Source organism: Zingiber officinale, chromosome 11A (assembly GCF_018446385.1).
Source record: "Zingiber officinale cultivar Zhangliang chromosome 11A, Zo_v1.1, whole genome shotgun sequence".
Lineage (NCBI taxonomy): Eukaryota > Viridiplantae > Streptophyta > Magnoliopsida > Zingiberales > Zingiberaceae > Zingiber > Zingiber officinale.
The window spans coordinates 54604595-54615482 of record NC_056006.1 but is presented as its reverse complement, the minus strand read 5'-3'; positions in this window follow the sequence as shown (position 1 = coordinate 54615482).

Genomic DNA, 10888 nt, shown 5'->3' with positions numbered 1-10888 from the left:
TAAGGACTAATAGTCATACTAATAGCCACATGAGAAAGTATATGACACTCATATAACGATCCATGATACTTTCTCATGGCGGGTCATTCAGTATACATTCTCCAATGCATACCCATGTGTCAACTTGATATCTCCATATCCATGACTTGTGAGATCAAGTCATCGAGTTGACCAACATGCTAGTCTTTTTGCATTAACATTGTCCCTGAATGTTAATACTCGACTAGGAATAATTTAGAGTAGTGTTCCCTATATCATCTCACTATCGGTTTAACTAACCGATTGATATTGGTGAGAATCATCTACTCAAGGACATTATTATACTTAGTTTATTTAGCACCAATACAAGTAAGTATAATAACCAAAATCCAAATGCCTTTATTTATATAGAATATAATACAATAAGTCCAAAATACAATCATCAAATGATTGGCTCTAGGCCTCTAGCTAACAATCTCCCACTAACACTAGTGCCAATCAGTGTAGGCTCTAAGCCCAAATGACCTAGTGTGACCATCATGCTTCTTCTGTGCCAAAGCCTTGGTCAAGGGATCTGCGATGTTAGCCTCTGTAGGTACTCTGCAAATCTTCACATCTCCTCTCTCGATGATCTCTCGAATGAGATGGAAGCGCCGTAGTATGTGTTTGGTCCGCTGGTGTGAGCGAGGTTCCTTCGCCTGTGCTATTGCTCCATTGTTGTCACAATATAGCTCAATGGGGTCAGCAATGCTAGGAACCACCCCAAGTTCAGTGCTGAACTTGCGGATCCAAACTGCCTCCTTTGCTGCCTCTGATGCAGCAATGTACTCGGCTTCTGTTGTAGAATCAGCTACTGTGTCCTGCTTCGAACTCTTCCAGCTGACAGCACCACCATTAATGCAAAATACGAACCCTGACTGTGATCTATAGTCATCCTGGTCGGTCTGGAAGCTGGCATCACTGTAACCCTTTAGAGCTAGCTCATCACTACCTCCATATATCAAGAAATATTCTTTAATCCTTTTTAAGTACTTAAGAATATTCTTGACCGCTATCCAGTGACTTTCACCAGGATCTGACTGGTATCTGCTCGTCATGCTCAAAGCATACGAGACATCAGGTCGAGTACATAGCATGGCGTACATGATCGATCCTATAGCTGAGGCATAAGGGATCTGATCCATGCGGTCTCTCTCCTCTCTAGAAGAGGGACCTTGAGTCTTAGAAAGACTCACGCCATGTGACATCGGCAGAAATCCCTTCTTGGAGTTCTGCATGGCAAACCGATGGAGTACCTTGTCAATGTATGTACTCTGACTTAGGCCAAGCAATCTCTTAGATCTATCTCTATAGATCTGAATCCCTAGAATGTGGGATGCCTCACCTAAGTCCTTCATTGAGAAGCAACTCCCGAGCCAGGTCTTGACAAACTGAAGCATAGGGATGTCCTTCCCAATGAGCAGTATGTCATCCACATACAATATGAGGAAGACAACTATGTCCCCTATAACCTTCTTGTAGACACAAGGTTCATCTTCGTTCTTGATGAAACCAAACTGTTTGATTGTATCATCGAATCAAAGATTCCAGCTCCGAGAAGCTTGCTTTAGTCCATAAATGGACCTATGCAGCTTGCATACTCTACTAATATGCTGTGGATCGACAAAACCCTCAGGCTGTGTCATGTACACATCCTCGAGTAGGTTTCCATTCAGAAACGCAGTTTTGACGTCCATCTGCCAGATCTCGTAATCGTGGTAAGCTGCATTAGCAAGCATGATCCGAATGGACTTAAACATCGCTACGAGAGAAAAGGTCTCATCATAGTCAATACCATGAATCTGCTTGAAACCTTTAGCTACCAAGCGACCCTTATAGATAAGTCCATCTATGTCAGTCTTTCTCTTAAAGACCCACTTACTCCCTATGGGTTTTACCCCTTCAGGTGGATCAACCAAAGTCCATACTTGGTTGGTGTACATGGATTCCATCTCGGATCTCATGGCTTCTAGCCATTTCTCGCAATCTGGTCTCATCACAGCTTCTTGATAGGTGGTAGGCTCATCCTCTATGAACACAACGTCATCATGGTCAGACAAGAGAAATGAGTATCTCTCAGGCTGACGACGTACCCTATCAGACCTGCGAAGAGGTATGTCTACTCGAACTGGTTATTGTTCCTCAACTCTTTGTGGAACAACATCATCCACAACACTTTGTGGTTCCAGTTCAATTTCCATCGAGGCATCAGTGCTATTGTTCGTATCTTGAACTTCTTCAAGATCGAACGCGCTCCCACTAGTCTTTCTAGAAACAAGGTCCCTTTCTAGAAAGATCCCAATCTTTTCCACAACTACCTTGTGCTGACTGGGAATGTAGAAGTAATATCCCTTAGTTTCCTTGGGATATCCAATAAAATATCACTTGTCGGATTTGGGTCCTAATTTGTCTGAGACTTGACGTCTAACGTAAGACTCACAACCCCAAATCCTCATGAAAGACACCTGGACATCTCTCCCAGTCCATATCCTATATGGTGTCTTTATCACGGCCTTGGATGGAACTCGGTTGAGAATGAAAGCTGCCGTGTCTAGAGCATATCCCCATAGACATGTCGGAAGATATGTGTGACTCATCATAGATCGTACCATATCTAATAAGGTACGATTCCTCCGTTCGGATACACCATTCCACTGTGGTGTTCCAGGAGGAGTGAGTTGGGATAGAATCCCACACTCAGCTAGATAGTCACGGAACTCATGGCTAAGGTATTCTCCACCTCGATCGGATCGAAGTATCTTAATACTCTTGCCAAGCTGGTTCTGTACTTCATTCTTGAATCTTTGAACTTTTGAAAGGATTCAGACTTATGTGTCATCAAATACACATAACCATATCTACTGAAGTCATCAGTAAACGTGATGAAGAATCTATAACCGCCTCTAGCAGCGACATTGAAAGGGCCACATACATCACTATGTATGAGTCCTAACAAATCAATCGCTCTCTCGCTGTGCCCACTAAAGGGAGTCTTGGTCATCTTGCCTCGTAGTCATGACTCGCATATCTCATATGATTCAAAATCAAATGAGTCCAGCAAACCATCCTTATGGAGCTGGGATAAGCGCTTGTCATTTATATGACCTAAGAGACAGTGCCAGAGATAGGTGTGGTTCATATCGTTCGATTTGAACCTCTTGGTACTAACGTTATAGATAGAGCTCTCAAGGTCTAGAATATAGAGTCCGTTCATCAGAGTTGCACTACAATAGAACATATCGTTTAAATTGACAGAACAACATTTGTTCTTTATTATAAACGATAATCCTTTCTTGTCTAAACAAGAAACTGATATAATGTTCTTAGTCAATGCAAGCACATAACAACAATCGTCTAACTCTAGTATAAGCCCAGAGGGCAGAGATAGAAAATATGTCCCTACAGCAACAGCAGCAACCCGTGCTCCATTGCCTACTCGTAGGTCTATCTCGCCCTTTGTCAATGCTCTGCTATTTCTCAGTGCTTGTACATTAGTACAAATGTGCGAAGCACATCCGGTATCTAATACCCACGACGAAGAAATAGAGAGGTTGACTTCTATAACATTTATACCTGAAGTAGAAATCTTATTTCTCTTCTTGTTAAGATCTTCCAGGTATCCTGTGAAGTTCCTCTTCCAGTGCCCTGCTTGTCCTTGATATAGTTGACGAAGATGTTCAACCATATAGTAAGCACACATCAACTCATGTTGCTTCTGAAGCTCAGAGTTCATGGTTGCGAGCATTAGACAGGACACATCTAATGCGTCATCTTAATGCTTCTTGTAAGCATCCCGGTCAGCTCGCGTGGCAGTGGCAGGAGGAGCCTCCAGATCGTACAGTTTACGTTCCTGAGTGAGAACTATTCTCAGGTTCCTGTACCAGTCCAGGAAATTTGCTCCGTTGAGCTTGTCCTTCTTAAGGACAGAACGCAGGGAGAAAAAGTTTGTATTCGACGTCATGGTTATCTACAACAGAAAAATTTGCAGAAATAAATATCATATTCTTTTAAAATCATTTAATTAGGCCTTTAATTAAATGATGCTCCCACTGAATTCTATAATTCTTGTGGGACAAGATCCACATCATACTAACCCTTGAGTTAGCTTTGGCTAATACACCCAAGGCTTAGTATGATCGGTAGGTAACGATTACCAATTACATCTCTATGCAACTCTTGTTTATAAAATCAATATCCGAATTTTTATTAAAACTCGAGTTAGCTTTGGCTAATACGCCCGAGAGTTAATATAGATGTGATTTTGACCTATCTTTTCCAACCGTTGGAAGAATGCCTATAGTTGACTCAATCTAACCGAGCAACTAGGAATACTCAATCTAATTGAGTTTGTATTCACCCATGCGTTGATAGGCGGGACCTAGATTGTCCCTCTGTACCCTACCAAGATAATATGTATTGCTCTGCTTTGGCAGATTCAACAATACATGTGATCGAGGTAGTGATAGGTATCACGGCACGGTTAGGCATTTAGAGTTGGTTCGATCGAGATCTAATCTAATCGAAAAGGATGCATCTTGTGCACGACTTAGATCTAATCTAATCGCAAGGGTGCATCATGTGCACGACTTAGATCTAATCTAATCGTAAGGCACTAATTAATTAATTACTTATTAAACATGCATCATATACATAAGCAATTAACTAATTAATCTATTTGTGATTTAGTCATGGCCCTACTACGATCCTCTCAAGTCAATGAGAAGATCGAATGGTCAACCTCGGGTCAACAGCTTCTCCAAGCTCCTCCCTTTGACCACCTTATGTTGCTCGTGCCCGCCTCGGAACTCCGTCTCGTGTGGACCCTCCACCGCTCTAATTTGTACATTACAATTTGAAACTCGAGTTACATTCGAGTCTAAATCTAATTTACAACCAGAATATATGAGAAAGGCACGACGCACAGGTCGCGAAAAATAAAAACATACAACACGCGCAAACACATAACGGCACGCAGGCCGTATTATGAATTACAACACAATCCAATCATATTGGGTTTTTGGGCCATGACTATCACAAAATTAATATATAATTCAAAATTACATATTTTTCATAATTTTCTATAATTTTAAAATTAATTTTTTACAATTTTTACGAGTAAAATATCCCGGCGGTCCTGTTTAGCGGTTTCGGGCGCAATCGCGGAACGGATCCCCTTGCGGGGCCAGGGGCAGCGCCCCTACCCGCGATCTAACCATCGCGAGGATTCCTTTGCGATCCAACAGTGCCTAAACTCGCTGTCCCAAAACGATTTGGGTCGAGACATTGCCGTTTCGGAAAAATCTTTCCGGCAGGTTCGTTTTTAGCGATTTCGGGTGCAATCGCGGAGCAAATCCCCTTGCGGGGGTAGGGGCAGTACCCCTACCCACGATCTAACCATCGTGAGTTGCTCCTTTGCGACCTAATGGCACCCAAGCCCGCTGTCCCAAACGGATTTGGGGCAAAACGAAGCCGTTTAAGGAAAAACTTCCCGGTAGCCGAAGCCTACAAGTGCCGAGATACTTGTGCTTCGCTTCTACGGAAAAATTACCCATAAAAACATAAAAAACTAAATTTTATAGAAAATCACAGAAGGTTTAGTTTTCATAAAACCAAAAAATTAAACTCGTACAAGCCTTGCACGTGGCTCTGATACCACTTTTGGGTTTTTCGGGCCGCGAAAACCGCTTTTCGCGTCGCGGAAACCCCGAATCACCCAAAGCCGTAGATCCGTGCAAGGAAAAAACCGAATGAAATACAAGTACGAGTTTCAAAACTTTAGATCTACTCCTAGATCTAGATGTTAAGAATTTTAACCTTGAAGCGTGCCCTCGCAAATCCCGCTCGTCCAATGGTACGCCGGATTTCGAGAGTGTCAACGTAGACACTCCTCTAATGATATCCACACGAACAAGGAGTGTCTCTCACACTCAAAGGATGGAGAAGAGAGCTCTAAGTGTGCTAGCACTTTCTAGAGCTCTCGGATGGGATTTGAAAGGAATAAATAGAGAGGATGCAAAGGAATCTCTTACACTCAAGAAGTAGTATCCTCCTTTGTGACCTTCACCCTTCCTTTGTGTTGGAACCCACTCAACCACCTTCTCTTTTCATCAAAAGCTCTCGGCAACCACAAGAGAAGAGAAGGAAGAAGCAAGGAAGAAGATGATACAATTACCACACATCAATACACACTAAATGAAAACCATTTCACCCTTTAGTGTGGCCGGCCACACACATAACTCCCTCATTTAAGGTGTCCGGCCACATTAAATGGAATGGGAGGTGTTGTAACCTCCATGAGGTGGAGATGATGTGGCAAGGTTAGTCATGCCATGTAGGATGATTCAACCTTCATGATGTGGCAATGCATCAAGTCAAACTTGATGTTTCAACTTGCATTTGATCAAGTCAAATTGACCAATTCTCTTCCTTGTTGAGTCAAATCCAACCTTTGATTCAAGTCCATTTCAATTTAATGAATCTCAATTCATTAATATAAATTGACTCAATGAATCAAATTTAAATTAGACTCATTCAACAATTGAATCTAATTGAGTCTAACTCAATAAGTCTAATTTGAATTAATCCGAATCTAATCCTTGGTGCATCATATGAACCTAATCCAATTGGTTCATCATATGAACCTAGTCTCCATCCACTTGTTCTTTATGTGTGACCCAATAGGTTCTTGTAACGTTGGCAATGTTTCTAAACTCCTTTAGAAACATAAGCAATGAGCGACATCTAGCAATACATCATTGCTACCCAAGTTACAAGAATGTTGAGATCCAACATCACCTTGTGACTATTAATTGTGACTCCTCACAATATATGACAAGTGTCCTTCTATCCTAGACATCTAGATTGATCAATGTGAGGCATAGACCGTGTCATCCTCTGACCAATCTAAATCTTGAACTCCAAGTAGACTCACACAATCAAATGAGCTCAATATCTCATATTGACTCATTTGGGTATGGCCATACACTTCGTGGTCTTACTCTATCAAGAATATCGATGTCACTCCCATCATATAGGAGGGATAGATCCCATCTACATCACTCACATCCCTCTGCATAATTCGTTACGTACCCAGTAATCGCCTTTATAGTCCACCCAGTTACAGGTGACGTTTGACGAAACCAAAGTACATAACTCCTTATATAGGGATCCATGGTGACTTCAGGTCTAAGGACTAATAGTCATACTAATAGCCACATGAGAAAGTATATGACACTCATATAATGATCCATGATACTTTCTCATGGCGGGTCATTCAGTATACATTCTCCAATGCATACCCATGTGTCAACTTGATATCTCCATATCCATGACTTATGAGATCAAGTCATCGAGTTGACCTACATGCTAGTCTTTTTGCATTAACATTGTTCCTGAATGTTAATACTCAACTAGGAATGATTTAGAGTAGTGTTCCCTATATCATCTCACTATTGGTTTAACTAACCGATTGATATAGGTGAGAACCATCTACTCAAGGATATTATTATACTTAGTTTATTTGGCACCAATACAAGTAAGTATAATAACCAAAATCCAAATGCCTTTATTTATATAGAATATGATACAATAAGTCCAAAATACAATCATCAAATGATTGGCTCTAGGGCTCTAGCTAACAATAAGGGATCTGATCCATGCGGTCTCTCTTCTCTCTAGAAGAGGGACCTTGAGTCTTCGAAAGACTCACGCCATGTGACATTTGCAGAAATCCCTTCTTGGAGATCTGCATGGCAAACCAAAGGAGTACCTTGTCAATATATGTACTCTGACTTAGGCTAAGCAATCTCTTAGATCTATCTCTATAGATCCGTATCCCTAGAATGCGGGATGCTTCACCTATGTCCTTCATTGAGAAACATGTCCCTAGCCAAGTCTTGACAGACTGTAGCAAAGGGATGTCTTTCCCAATGAGCAGTATGTCATCCACATACAATATGAGGAAGACAACTATGCACCCAACAACCTTCTTGTAGACACAAGGTTCATCTTCATTATTGATGAAACCAAACTGTTTGATTGCTTCATCGAATCGAAGATTCCAGCTCCGAGAAGCTTGCTTTAGTCCATAAATGGACCTATGCAGCTTGCATACTCTGCTAGTATGCTTTGGATCTACAAAACCCTCAGGTTGTGTCATGTACACATCCTCGAGTAGGTTTCCATTTAGAAACGCGGTTTTGACATCCATCTGCCAGATCTCGTAATCGTGGTAAGCTGCAATAGCAAGCATGATCTGAATGGACTTAAACATCGCTACTGGTGAAAAGGTTTCATCATAGTCAATACCATGAATCTGCTTGAAACCTTTAACTACCATGCGACCCTAATAGATAAGTCCATCCATGTCAGTCTTTCTCTTAAAGACCTGTTGGATCGAGACCGCGCTAGAGAAGGGGGGGGGGGGGGGGGGAATAGCGCTTGTGGCTAAATCGGAATAGTAAAACGTTCGTCAAGTAATTAAAGCAGCGGAATAAAGGAAACAAACACAAGAACACGGTCGTTTACTTCGTTCGGAGCCTAGGTCGACTCATACTCGAAGGCCCGCGATCCTTGATCGCTTTCCGTGGGCAACAACTATAAGCTCATATGAATATTACAAACTAATTACAAATGTAACTATAATTAAAATTATACCGACAACAGTAGTAGAAAAGAAATCTGAGCTCCGGGTCATCGGAATGTTGCAACAGCACTTCGGAAGCAATACTTGAGCAGGACACAACAGAATGGAAGCTTGGAAGTTGTCGTTCTTCAATGCTGCTCGAAGTCCCCTTATAAAGGGCATCCAAGGCGCCTTGGAAGCCTCCGAAGGCGCCTTCATAGCTCCGAGTCCATCGTGCAGATGAGCGCTGACCAGTTTGCACTTATCACCTTTGAGGGTGCCTTCATGGGTCTTCAAGGCGCCTTCCAAGGCGCCTACATAGCCAGCTGAGGCGCCTTCAAGCCTGTTTCGCGACCAGGTCAGCTTTTGCACCCGAGGCGCCTCCAAGCTCCATGGAGGCGCCTCGGACACTGTTCATCCGAGGAGAACTTCATTTCTTTGTACCTGCAAGATTTGTTAGTCCAAAACAATATCCTGCAACACAAAGTTAGCATAAACAACAGTATGAATATGATAATAATATTCTGACAGTCTCCGGACTGTCTAGGTCCCTAGGTCGACCCGACGCCTACTGTTCCCTCTACGGGGAACGCGTCCTCACCTACTCCACTCAGGAGATTTACCTGCTGCCAGTGCGATCCTCCAGATCGACTGGACTTTTGCTCAGCACTCGACGCTTACGGACTTTCTGCTGGACATCCGCTTCCCGGCCAGTCCAGTCTTTTACCTGGTTCGCGACACCAGGACTTTTCACCTAGGGTTACCACCCCCTAGGACTTTTGCCTGAAGCCATCGACCTGCCAAGACTTTCCGCATAGGGTTACCACCCCCTATGACCTAGGGTTACCACCCCCTAGGGTTTTCCCTTTGCCTAACCGCAGCTAGGACTTTCCTGAAAAGCTCAAGCAGACTTGTTAGATCACAAAGACACCTTAACTTTGAATCCTTTGTCATTATCAAAACACGAGTTCAATCGTCGGATGCTTCCCGCATCAACAATCTCCCCCTTTTTGATTATGACAACTCGAATTCAAAGTCAAGTAAACTGATATCACAAACGAATAGATTAACACCTTTAACATAAGCTTAGCAATTTTGCTAAATTAAATTCTATGAATTTAACACATCTAACACAAGCTTAGCAATTTTGCTAAATTAAATTCTTTGAATTTAAAGTATAGGCTCCCCCTTAACTGTTGCTCCCTCTTTAATATTCATTATTCATTAAGTATTTTGAATTTGCTACTTTTGAATTTGCTATTCTCCCCCTTTGCCATATATCAAAAAATAAGTAAAAATAGTCTTTTGATTTAACAAGATTTTGAAAAATATTTAACAGTTTAGCTAAGTGAGAAAATGATGTTATCTTTTTGGAAACTTAGAAAAAGTTTCTAGAAAGTGGATCTTTTTGATAGTTTAAAAAGCTAGTAAAACAATAATCTTTATTAGGAAATCTTTGAAGTAGCTTTTAAATCTTTGGTCTACTTAAGAAAACAAGAATTTGTAAAGTTAGATTTCAAAGTGAGCTAAGTTTTAAAGTTTTGAAAATAAAGATTGGTACTTAATTTTAAACAATACTTATAAAATTTTATGGCTAGGAGGGAGCAAAGTAGTTAAAAAATTTGGTTTAGGAAGTCAGTTGGTCCTTAAGTCCAAGCATGAGTCAAGTATAATGGATTGACTTTACGAGGTATCAAAGCCCTAAGGATCAAAACATGCTTAACCAGGAAATTGAGTGTCCTTTACCAACTGTCTAACCTTTATCTACTTGCTAATTGCCTATAGGGCAACAGCTTTCACATGGTTAGTCAAGTTAAGTCAATTTGGTCCAGTTAGATTTGACTAGAACTGGAAGACTTGACTTGATTAATGTATATTGCGTGTTTAACGCCTAGACTCATATTGATGCACTGATATAAGAATTCTTGAGTCCAGGCTGTACCCTATGCATCTCACACCGTTCTATGTCTTTCAAACACAATCAAAGTATACCTAGGTGCTTGTGAGATGCTCTGGCTTAAGTCTAGGGGAACATGATTTCTAAGGGAAAGCCTAGGCTAATTCCATTTTTAAAAAAATCTAAAAAAAGTGGAATTTTTTGAAATTTATTTTTCCTAGAATTTGAAAAACAATAATTAAAACAAAATGAGACAACTACTTTAAAAAAACAACACATAAGTACTCAATAACATGTCCAGACAGTTTAAAAAATCTAGGATACAATCCAAAATGATGAGTAAGATAGGC